Raw genomic sequence first — 12,979 nt, 5'->3', positions numbered from 1 at the left:
TTTTTTTTAGGTTTTTTCGAGACAGGGTTTCTCTGTGTAGCCCTAGCTGTCCTGGAACTCACTTTGTAGACCAGGCTGGCCTCGAACTCAGAAATCCGTCTGCCTCTGCCTCCCAAGTGCTGGGATTAAAGGCATGCGCCACCATGCCCGGCTTCCTTGAAGTTCAAAGCAATATAACAGTTACATGTTGAGAGTCAGGCACACCCAGTGATTTGCATATCACTTAAAAATAAGTGTAACATAGTTGCTATTTAATTATTAAAATAAGAAAGAACTGAATGGATGTCACTTAAAATATAGAAGGAAAGTGTCTCTGACATAGAAGTACACGTAACCTGGCAGCTCCTGTTTCAGCATGGTAGAGCATCTAACTTTTCTCAGTCTGTTTTAATGATATATAAAAAAATTACTAACATGAGCTCAGTTGTAGGGTAGGTAAAGAAAAGGCTTATTTGAGATTTTAGTTGCCTTACCAATGGTATAACACTTCAAGACCAACAACATCATTGAAGGACTTTTATAAAAATTTTGAGGAAAATGGTTGGTATTTTGTCTATAATGAAATAGAAAAGTCTTGTATCCAATGATTATATACTCAAAGTCACCTAGGAATGCAAAGCTCTGTCTGGAGCCTGCCCAGGCCACTGTAGGCCAAGCCAACGCTGTTCTTCTCAATTGGTTGGTTCCTTTTGTCAGTGATGGCGGGACAGGAGGTATCCCAGCCTTGGGTGTTCTTTCAATCTTTCAAGAACTTCTGTTCAGATACAATTAGGCTCTTGGTTTCAGCAAAGAAAAACAAGGTAGTATGAAGCACTGTTTGAGATTATTGAAAGACATTTTAACATAGACCCTAAGCTCTGGGGTTGATAGGATGCAAGGCACTCAGGAAAGGAGTAAGACTTATTCAAGTGTGACCCATGGTTCTCCAAGGCTGTGTGAGTGTGCATGCGCACGTGTGCGTGCGTGTGTGCATGTGTGTGTTTGTGTGTGGTGTATGTGCATGCATGTGACTTCTGTGGTATGTATGTGTGTGGAATGTGGGATGTGTATGGTGTCTGTGTCTGTGTACGTATGAGTGACTTATATGTGACGTGTGTGAGCAATTTCTGTGTGTGGTGTGTATATGATATGTGTGTATGTGGTGTGAGTGATTTGTTGGGTGTGTGTGTGAGATTTGTGTGGTGTGTGTATGTGTGATTTGTGTGGTATGTGTGTGTGTGGTATATGTGCATGCGTGTGACTTGTTGTGAGGTATGTTTGTGTGTGGAGTCTGGTATGTGTATGATGTCTGTGTATATATGAGTGATTTATATGTTGTATGATATGTATGAGTTATTTGTGTGTGTGTGTGCACGCGCACACATGCACACGTGCACATGTATGCATGCATCCTAGTGGTGGATGTACACAGGTTTTTGGAAGCATTTGGAATTTCATTGCCCAACAAGTTTCTAAGAGACTCTCATCTCTTCTATCCCTATTTCCCCTTTGCCCTTTTCAACAGTAGTAATTACAGGGGATTACAGTTCCAAGGATGCCTGGGATGGGTTTACAATCTGATAAAGTAAAATCAGAAATCACTATGGCTGCACAAGGAAGGAATCTAGGGCATTTACGTTAACTGTGAGATTACTATAAATCCCAGGTTTACAGCTGGGCAGGGAGGAAGTTAATTGTTAACTGTGCTGGAATTTTTTTTATTCTCAGCTGGTTGGAGGTTTCATCAAGATTCTGGGTTGAGGATCTGTTTTCCCTTCCATGTCCTCATAACATCTCTTGTCTTTAGACCCTGTCTCGCTTTTTAGAGCAAACAATACTGTCTCTCGGAAGGTGTGCTATGCTACCTACCCTATGGACCAAAGACCAGATGAAAACATGAATGGCATAGAACATTGATGTGAAAATATGCATAAGACTGATGAAAGTGCTTCCCACACACATTCTCAGACATGTCATTTGCTTGTGCCCTGAATAGCTGTGTATAATCCAAACACAGCAGAAAAATGAACGCATGTCCAGGCTTTAGAAAGAAACTGTTGTAAGCAGGGTTTCCTCTGTACTTTGTCTGTATCTTCGCCCACTGCCCAGCCAATAGAAAAAAAGTGGGATAGAGACTGGAGGGATAATGTAGAAGAAAGTCAGGTGTCATGTAGAAGTTGGATATTTTTCCAATAATGAAACCACGGATGCACATGTGTCTAGTGGAAATACCCAACTTCTTTTAATCTGGGTCGCCTGAGAATGGAGAGAACATGAGTTTTATTTTCTGTATGAAATCTATCTACAGAGTCATTAACGTGACCTATTGTTATATATGAAAAGTGAGGCTGAGGTAGTAGCTTGACGTGGTGCAGCCAGAGACCACCCTGGTGTGTCATCTTGAATGCAGTTATGAAGGGCCATCTGAAGCCATTGCTGAGGATAATGCTAATCCTTACTGTCAACTTGTCTTGATTTGAAGTCATCTGACAGATTTAACTCTAGGTATGCCCATGAGGACATTCCCAAGTGGTTGACTGAGGTAGCAGGGTCTAACACCTTAAATACAAGTGGTATCGCCCTGAAGCCTGACATGCCAGACTGAGTAGAAAAGGAAAGAGAAGACCTGATGAAAATGACTCTTCCCCTTTCTCTGCTTCCTGACCAGCTCCATGGCCCAGGTCCCTCCTTCCACCATACCTTCCCTACCATGGTGGAACTCATTTCTTTGAACTATGAGCCAAACTAAAGTGTTTCTCCTTTAAGTTGCTTACTGTTTGACATTTGATCACAACAATGAGGAAAGTAACTAATACATCAAGACATAAAAACTGTCTGGGAAAAAGTGAACCCACTGGGGACCTTAAGGCCGTCAGAGGGGAATACTGGTTCAAAAGGGTAGAGTCCAGACATGGAGTTCTAGGAGGACATATTTTCCTCCTAGAGGATTCCTGGTGCGTGGAAGCATAGTGTAGTTGCAGAGTACAGGAAGCAGTGTTATCAGAGAACCGAGGCAAACAAGCACATGGAGTGTATGTCTCTGTTCATCTCCCTGAAACACTTGGATGCTTAAGCAAAGGCAACCAGACACTTGTGGCTGAACCGCCCACCAACATGAGGAGGAAGTGGGAGAAGAAAATCTCCACTGTAACTTTGCTCATAAATTTTCCCACAGTGGCTTAGAAATCAGCAGGTTTAATGGGTCTACTTAAGAAATTACATTAGTGTGTCTCTGTTAATATAAGTGGAGATTCAAGACAGAAAGTTGGACCTGACATGGGAAGAATAAACTGGCACTTGCCTGGTTTGCTCTGTTTGAAGAAGTGAGTATCTAGATTGGCTATTATTTATCAAGTTTCAATTTTATTTATATACCTCATACACATCAACTCATTTATTTTAATCTTAACTACTAAAATATTACTTTCTCTTCTCTAAAATATATGTAGAATGAGTTAACTATCCAAAATTATCCACTAATCATTAGTAAATCCAGAATTTGTGGCCTTGTCTCTATGCAGCTAAACATGCATTCTGCTGAACTGTGGAAAGAACTTACTCAGATCACCATGTGTATGTGACTTTTTAAAATTTTTATTTTATTTTTAGTTTATGTTTTACACTCCATCTTCCATTCTCTGCCCCTCCATCCACCCTCCAACTGCTCCACATTCCACACCTCTTCCCCACCCAGTCTCCATGTGGATTCCCCCACCCCCACCCCCACCTGACCTCTAAACTCCCTGGGGCCTCCAGTCTCTTGAGGGTTAGGTGCATCATCTCTGAATGAACACAGACTTTTAAACCATGTGATTATATGCTGCCGATATGACAATAAATACAATCAGAATAAAGCTCAAGCTTATAATTTTAGTGACACCATCTTTATACCCTTATCTCCTTTTCCTCAAAGGACAATGATACTCACAAACCTTGGAGTTCCTTCACCATCTCTTCTTTACTGGGGGCCGTAGAGCCATGATCCCTAATCTTCATCTGTTCAAAAATGAAAGAGGCAATGTAGACAGTGATTACTTCTTGCTTTGAGAGGTAAACGAAACACTAAGATTTCAAGTATGGGTCCATTAAAAGCCTGTATGACAGTGGTACTCAACCTGTGGGTCATGATCCTTTAGGGTCAACTGACTCTTTCACAGGGGATGCACATCAGAATATCCGCCCCATCAGATATTTACATTATGATTCTGAACAGCAGCAAGATTACAGTTATCAAGTAGCAATACAAATAAATTCTACAGTTGGGGGGGGGCCATCACAACATGAGGGACTGTATTAAAGGGTTGTAGCATTAGGAAGGTTGAGAATCACTGGTGTCGGACCTACAGGTACTTCTTTGCTCCTTAAGAAAATTTGCTTATTACCTCTAGACCAGCAGTCTAGACTGGGCACAGAATGGGGCCTTGGGAGAGGTAAGCTGGGAGATTCACATACTGAAAATAGCAAAGGGCAATATGGCAGGAGCTGTCTGCCTGGTGGGAAAAGGTATTCTTTGTCTGAAGCAGAGACACCAAACAGAAATCATTGCTCTTCGGATTAAGTTTTCATTGTATACGTTGGTGCAGGCCTATTTCAAAGCTGCTTTGAAGGAGTGGAGTAATATAAATTACGTCTAACCTCTACTCCACAGCACTGACCATTTCAGGATAAGAGTGATGGCCTTTCCTCAGTGTCTGTAGCTACCACTTCTAGAGAATTAGACAAAGAAAGAATGAGAAGAATAGACTCTTTTCTCATACAGTATATCCTGATCATAGTTTCCCCTCCCTCCACTCCTCCCATTCCTCCCCACCTCCTTGACCCTCCAGATCTGTATTTTATTAGAAAAGAGGCTTCTTAGAGATATCAAGCAAACATGACAAAGTAAAATATATAATAAGATGGGGCAAAAACTTTCATATCAAAATTGAACATGGCAACCCAGCAGGAGGACAAGAGTCCCAAGAGCAGGCACAAGAGTGAGAGGCCCACTTGTTCTCATAGTCAGGGGTCCCATAAAAATATTAAGTGAATAGCTACAATAGTTATAATATACACAGAAGACCTGATTTAGACCCATGTAGGCCTGTGCTTGTTGCTTTAGTCCCTGTGAACTCAAAGTCCCTGCTTAGTTGGTTTAAAGGGCCATGTTCTTCTGGTGTTCTCTATGCCCTCTTGACTGAATTGTTAGTTTTCACATGAAGGTATCTGTGTCCGCAACCCATGGTGCATATGTATCCATTTCCTTTTTGATTTAGCTTCATGCTTACATGTGTTATATTTATTATCAGGGAATACAGAATATCTGTAGTTTCTAGTTTTCTTCTATAGAACCTTTTAGTTGTCGAAGCATTTCATGACACTTGCAGTTTTCTTCTAGGGGGAGAATTTAGAATCCCTCCCAATCCCCACACGAGTTAAGAATTACTCTTCACTTCTATCTATGATGGTCTTCCTTGGGTTATAGCAGAGCTCCAGCATAGATTGTAACTCACATTCATAGATCCTTGCTTTGACCTTGTTCTTCGGAGCACAAGCACTGGCACCTGTGTCCTTATGTCTAAAGGAGTCCACACTGTGAAGTGTGCCATGTGTGCCTAAGCATGTCCCCTCCCATGCTGACAGAATGTACCACTAGTCTCAGTTCTTCATCCCACCCTACATCTATGCCCTTTGACATATGAATTTGAAGATTTTTAGCTATAAATTACAGAGTGCATTTCCCAAATCTTTAATTTAAATGTAGACACGTGGCTTGTCTTGACCAATAAAGAAGAGGGAATCTAGTTGTCTGTTTTAATACTAGACTGTAAGAAGCCTTATGCACTCTTGCTTGCAGAACTTAGTTGAGTTACACCAGATATGACCTTCCTAGATCAGCTGAGCTTTATCATATTTGAGCATGGCTTAGAAATCAGATGACGCATGCAGCGGATATGAGTATAGATTAGCCAGTTTTTAGTCAGCTACCAGAATGGAGAGCTAGTTCTTCTAGCTTTGACACTAAACTTTTGTGGTTAGTGCTCTTCAACATTCACATGATCATGGTTAGCTGCTTCCTGGGAAAGTTATTCATTGTGTTTCCAACTGTAATTCCTTTTTTATTCAAGATAATGTGAATTTTAGGGATTCTCCTGTTCTTCCCTACCTTTGGTGTTAAAGGAAACCCTGCTCTACCTGCAGTAGCTCACTCTCATTTTCTCCTAAAGGGATACTTTTGCAAAAATTGTATAGTCTCTTTCCATAGGTTCTCTTCTCTAAGACAGAGGCAAGTTTGTGAGTGTTGAAGGATCAAAAGTCCACTAGTACTCCTTTCCCAGAACAGATAGTATGATCATTCAATTCTGTGAAACCCCCAGAGATGTATAGGATGGGCCTTCGGAGGCTTCTCTAGTTGGAAAATATCTCTGAGAACACATTGAAATAAGTAAGTCTTTATTTGGTATCCTATTCACATATAACTCTAAACTAATAGTTTTATGAAGCAATTTATATATTTTGTAAAAATTTTCATAAAGATGAAGTATACAAAATCAGTACATCCATGTTAATTAACTTTATGGCACTGTGATAAATAACTCTGGATAAACAACTTTTAGAAAGAAGGATCTATTTTGTCTCATAGTTTTCAGAGTTTCCTCAATGATCAATTGGCCCATTTTGGGAGAGGGGGTGAGGGGCAGGACTGTGAAAGCATGTCACCGCAAGAACATATGTCTTAGTTTCTTTTCATGTTGCTGTGATGAAATACTCCAAAAGAAGCAAATTCAGGAGGGAATGGTTTATTTAAGCTCACAGTTCAAGGTTACAATCCATCATTGTGAGGGATGGTCACATTGTATCCTCGGCAAGGAAGCAGACGGCAATGAAGGGATGTGTGCTGACTCTTTCTCAGCTTGCTCTCACTACTACCCAGCCCAGGTACTGCCCATAGTTAAAGTGGGTTTTCCCACAACCAACTAACATAAACATAATCCATACAGTCTCACATAGGCATGGGTGGATATCTAACTCCCTGGTGGTGACTTTGGATTCTCTATAGTTGATAAGAGCAGCCATCACAACATGCATGAGAGCAAGACTTCTTGCCATGTGTCTGGGAAGTAAAAGAAGAGACAGGGTCCAACAATCCCCTTCAAGGCCATATCTCCAATGACCTACAGACCTTGTGCTAGGCCTTTCTTTTATAGCTTCTACCACCCTCCAATAGCACTGATCTGAAACCAAGCCTTTGCCCACATGGGCTTTTAGGTGACATCTCTCTAGACCATAGCAATGTCTCCCCTAAGTTCAGTCACCTAAAAACAAGAGCCATGGTCTGAACAGTTTTATTTTTTAAGCTCTCCATTCATCATCTTGCCATTTAAACTATGTAGGGGGCATCTAGGAAGAGCTACTAAAACCTCCCACCTGTCTGTTCTGTACAAATTAACAAAAGAAGCAATCGGCAAGTGAAGTGGGAAGTACGCTTTGCTTCATCCAGAAGCCACACTTGAAGTTATAGATATCTGACACTCAAGTGAGCCTGCCCACTCTGGATTCTGACAGTGGGATATGGTCTTCCCGAGGAGATCAACATCCTCTCTGTGAACAACTCCCCCAAAGAAACGGGAAGCCGAGCTGAGCATGCCCAGAAGACTCAGAAGCTAAGGAACTCCACCCCTCCCTAAAGAACAATAAATAATGAGACGGGGGAACCAGAAAGCTAAGTCATTCCCTTTAAGAAAAGTAAATATTATAAGAGGCATAAAAATACTACCACAACAAATTGTGTTTATTTGCTATCAACCTAAGTGAGGCTGTATTAGAAAAGTTTCCATCACCGTCACGCGCCTTCATTGCCACAAAGCACGACAGATGTGAGTTCTGTCTCTTTATTGACAAAGACAATAATACATTTTAAATCCCCAAACTGAAGTGCTGTGAAGTTCAGGGGTGTGGAAAGGGTCTTTGTGTACAGCTGACCTGGTCATCCCAAGCATAAGAAAATCTTCTCTGTGTTTTATCAATTTGTTCACTAGTAAGGGGCTATCTTATTTCTAATAAAGACTTATCTAAATCCTCTTATAGTTGGCCTTGCCCACTTTCAGATATAATGTGCTTTGATTCTCAGACAGATTCATCTTCTTCTAGAAACACGTCTCTTAGAAAAATTTAGATCCTCAGTGTGTTACCATTTTAGCATATGCCCAACCCATGACCAAGTTCAGCTGTATAGGGGCTTATTGGGGTCAATGAACATTGTACAGTACACATTTAAGTTATAAGAACCGATAGATGGGTTCCCCAATGTGGTTGCCAAGGTTTTTTATAAAGTAGGTGGAGAGCAGGTATGGTTCTCATCAGGTCCTGTCTCCACCATCTTACCATTCTGATTCATCTGCAGTGAAAAAGAATGAGGGTGTGGGAATATGTGTCTGTGAATGTGTGCGTATGTGTGCATATGTGTGTGTGTTTGCGTGTGTATGTGTGTATGTGTATATGTGTCTGTGCATGTGTGTGTGTGTGTGTGTGTGTGTGTGTGTGTGTGTTTCAAATTGCATTTTTTGGCTACATCTCCTATGAGATGATTAAAGAACTTCAGCTCTTTGCAACCAGCTCAGCCAAAAGTTTGACTATGTTTCACTTTCCCAATATGGTTCTCATTTGCTTCCAACCTCATTCATTTCTTATTATTTGTCTTTCAGAGAAAAAGGCAGCAAGAAAAATCAACCTTGGGCTTCGTTAATTAAGATTCACATTCTTGCTGGTATATTTCAGGAAGACAGTTGGTAACTTTTGCCCTATTCTCTGGAGACCCTTATAATGTGGTCCTATCCATTCATCAGGGCTCTGTGCAGCTCTGGGGCCCATACAGGTTTGGTGGTCTTTAAGTCTGTTTTCATATGGAATTGTGGACATAGTATCAGCTTTTTAAAAGAGATTTTAAAAATTGTCTCCCTCTTCAGAATTCCAGCAAGCAAAAACTAGGATGGCCTCATAGATAACCCCTGGGAAGCAAGTAGGAACTAAGAATTCCTATCAGGTTTGGTTATTTTTAAAAATTAAAAAAGGAAAGAAAGGCATGTACCAGCTTGCTCACTCTATACACTCTTAAGCACTCCAATATTATCCCCTTACTCACTTGCTCTCTGACACCCTGACCCATCTTAAGCTTAGCCTTGTTTGTCATAATAAACAAAAATAAATGCAAGGAAATGTAGGGTTATTTTCCCTGACATGGAAGCAGACACAGTCAGGAAGAGAAGCCATATGTGTGCCTTCTGGTCTTTCTTTGTCCTCACATCTCTGCCTCTGGAAAGGAGACCAATGTGATTCATTTCCCTCTCAGTGCCTTTCACTATTTTTATCAAAATAAAGCACTTAAGGTGGGATTCCCAAGGTAAGAATGACGTGTTAAGTGAACCATCATGTTTATTCAACTTTTCTGCTACAAGCAACAGTGTGGGTGTTCTGGAGAAGTGTTGGGAAGTGAAGTCACAAGCCACATAAAATCCACATACAAGATAGAGTAGGACATACAGCAACAAAATGAGGTATACACAAGGATGAGAGGAGTGTGGTCATAATACATCCTTTATACTGATGATGTCACTGTTTGGCGTAAGTTAGGCATGTCCTGTGAAATCACAGGTCTAAAATCCCTACATTCTTGTTGCCCTAGTCCTTAGTCCCTTTGGATGGTCCTTGGGGGTAGGGAGTAAGAAGGCTTAGAGTTAATGACATAGAATCGGAAAGTTATGTGAGAAACAGAAGCAAACTCATTTATTGCAGAATTCATATTTATTGCAGAGTGCCTTTATACCTTCCACCCATGCCCCATTGGTCCATGACATCTTGCCCCTTGTTGCTGGCAGCATCTGATTAGCTGACCAGGTAATGTGCTCTGTTGTCATTTGTCTCCATATGCCAGGCATAATCTTAAAGTTGCAAAATGCAGATGCAGTCGTTGGGCATGCATGGGCTGCCAGTCAGGGTATGATGACTCATTCCTCCTACACATTCTATCACAGTTGTCAGGTAAGAAATGGCAGGCGAACAGTGTCCTTGCATTCGAGGGCATGTCTGGTAGGACAGTCAGTTGCAGGACTCTCTTGTTCTGACTATGTGTGATGGCCTTAGTAGCTGGAAACAAGGAATTGATTCCCATGGCCGGGGATGAAGAAAGCTACAGGGGCACTGATATTTTGAAATCAAGATGATAACAATGGAATGGCCAAAGGAAGCTGAGAAGTAATAGTCAGTGGGCTGAGAATCAAGTCATAGTAAGTCTATAAGTAAGTGCAAAGAGTATCCAGTATCCTAGCTTGGAAGCTATTGAAAACTCAGGAGAGAAGAGAGTCTTAAATCACAGGGTTAGTGGTGGCTTTGAACTATAAAAGTAGAAACAAATGCCTGGTTTAATGGGAAGAATGGGCATGATTATTGACATCATTTATCTAAGGAAAAAAATTGAAAATAAAATTAAGCAGAGAGCAAGAGACCTTAGAATTCTAAGCCTTGAGTAAATTGCAAACCCCTCTCCTTGGAGCTCAGAGAACCCTGTGGAAGAGCCAGCAGGGATGGAGCCATCAAGGGAACAAGGCTTTTTAATCAACAGAGTAAGAGCTCTTATGAACTCACAGAGACTGAAGCAACATTCACAGTGCCTGCCAGGTCTGTACGGGTCCTCTGTGCACCTGTGCTCAGGTTATGGTTTCCAGTTCATGTTTTCATGCGATTACTGAGTGGTCTCAGTAAGGAGTGGGTCTCTGATTCTTGTACTTGCTCCTGGGTTCTTCCTTCTGTTTGTTTGTCCTGTTCAACTCTGATGGGTCCGTTTTTATTGTGGTATTTTTATTGTTATCTCTGATAAACCTATTCTTTTCTTAAGAGAGATATAAAGGGAGTGGATCAGGATGGGAGGGGAGGTAGAGAGAAACTAAGAGGAGTAGAGGGAGAGAAAACCATAATCAGGATGTAGTATGTGTGAAAGAATCTATTTTCAATATGAAGGAAAAAATTAAAGACAAGAAAGCTAGAAAGACTAAAAGGAAAGAAAGAAGGAATAAATCACGGAAGGCAGGCAGGTTTCAGTGTTTGGAGGGCGATGTTCTCTCAGCTATCTGCTCTTTCTGATGCTACAGAATAACTACCCCAAGTTTTCAGCTTCCTCGAACAATAGCTAATGTTGACTTATTTGCAACTCAGTCCTTGAAAGTCCCATAACCATCTATATCCATCATTTCATTTGTCTAATCTTCATGGTGACCATTAATGGTAATTGGTATTATTGAACCCATTCTGCAGATGAGGAAAACAAAGCACAGAGAGGTTCACTAATTTATCAAGCACTGAGATGGTATATTCAGAAAAAGGTGAAGGCAGAATTCAAATAGCTAGACTGGTTCTCGGGCTCACATTCCCGTTTATGTGAGAACCAGAACATGCCCTCCTCCTTTATTAACATCTGTGTTTGAGATAATGAGGATCTTTCTTCCAGTGCTTGCCCTCCTGAGTAGCACGTCCTTCTTCCTATCACTGCAGGTACGGCAGAGGCATTGGAAGTCTCCTGGAAGCCCCAGTGTTCTGCATTCTCAGCACTATGGTGGATTATCCTGCACTGGACTTCTTCTGTCTATGGCCTTTATTAAACCTCACAGACCACAGCCACTGCCACTGGAGGTTAGTGAGAAAACTGGAGTGGTGATGATGGGCAAGGGTAGAGGAGTCAGGAGGTGGAGGCAGTGCCAGGTTATTGGGGTAGGGAGATAAAAGTCACTGGTGGTCCCCATGTCCCTGGCAATAAGCTTCACTAAAAGTGTGATCAAGCTCTCAGGCCATTCTTCATATATACTCTTTACAAGAAAGCATGCTCGCTGGCGGCAATAGTCTACCATGTCAGGTTTCCCTTTCTTTGATAACCCCACTAGTTATTATTGTATCTGATGGGATGACCCAAGGCAAGGAATCCCAATACAGTATTTCCAGGATTGATTAAGAGTTCCTCCATGATAGCGTCACAGCACAGGGTCCATCCTTCTCTGGCATCTGGGCTCTTTAGCATCTTGTCTTACAGGCTTGGTGGCCTTCCTCACATCTAACAGTCTTAAGTATACTGTTACTCACAAACATGGCAATCTCCAGTAGTCTATAAAACATCCCTCATATACACTGACTAGAACTGAGTACCAATCTCATCTCAAGCCAAGCATGGCAAAGCAAAACAAAGCAAAACAAAGCAAAGCACCTAATCTTTCATTAAACTAACAAACTAACAGAACTGGTTCTTCTAAGCACATGATTGTAGTAAAGAAGGTAGAAAAACAAAACAAAACTAAAACAAACAAACAACAACACCCCCCTCAGATTTCTAAGAAATTTTAGCTGAGAGTGAAAGTTGACACCAGGTGAGCTGTGCATGTGCAACCCACAATGTCTGATAAAGCAGCTCCTGTTGGCAATGTATACTGACTGCCACCTCACCGTCTCGGCTCATCCTGTCAGTTCTCAGAACTGAGCTGTGGGGATATAGCCCCTGAGTCAATATGGCCTAGATGGAGAGAGGGAAACAGAGCCATAGGAAAGGCTGGAATTATGTGCTGTACCTTGCTGAGAAGATGGTGCAATGTGGAGGTCACATGGGAAAGAACAAAAGCCCAGCATGGAAATGTTTCCATGTACAAATCAGTGCCATAGGTCATTCCATTAATCCTCATAAAATCCTTCTCTAATGTGTTTACACATACATACATACATATATGTATATACATATATGCATATATTTGTATATATGTGTATACAGAAGTATATACATACATATATACATATGCATACATATATACTCATAAATAGATATATATGTATGTTATGTATATATGTATACATATTTATTCCATTACAGGCAAAGGAATAAAGAAGAAAGAGAGAGATAGAAAGAAAGAAAGAAAGAAAGAAAGAAAGAAAGAAAGAAAGAAAGAAAGAAAAGAAAAGAAAGAAAGGTGAAGGCAAGGAGGGAAGGAGG

General features: G+C 41.1%; 1 long non-coding RNA gene across 2 annotated transcripts in view; it reads left to right on the top strand.

The window, feature by feature from the left end:
* LOC115063852 overlaps positions 1-12,979 on the top strand; it is a 29,804-nt gene that overhangs the window by 1,259 nt on the left and 15,566 nt on the right. The window contains exons 2-4 of one of the 2 annotated variants that reach the window (XR_003843723.1): positions 8,664-8,747; positions 9,769-9,852; positions 11,503-11,640. This is a non-coding gene — a long non-coding RNA (uncharacterized LOC115063852). Of the gene's footprint in view, positions 1-8,663; positions 8,834-9,768; positions 9,853-11,502; positions 11,641-12,979 lie in introns of both variants that reach the window. The other variant, XR_003843722.1, reaches the window with a different exon arrangement.

The sequence above is a fragment of the Mus pahari genome, chromosome 4, assembly GCF_900095145.1.
Source record: "Mus pahari chromosome 4, PAHARI_EIJ_v1.1, whole genome shotgun sequence".
Lineage (NCBI taxonomy): Eukaryota > Metazoa > Chordata > Mammalia > Rodentia > Muridae > Mus > Mus pahari.
This window is presented reverse-complemented; position numbering and strand designations above follow the sequence as displayed.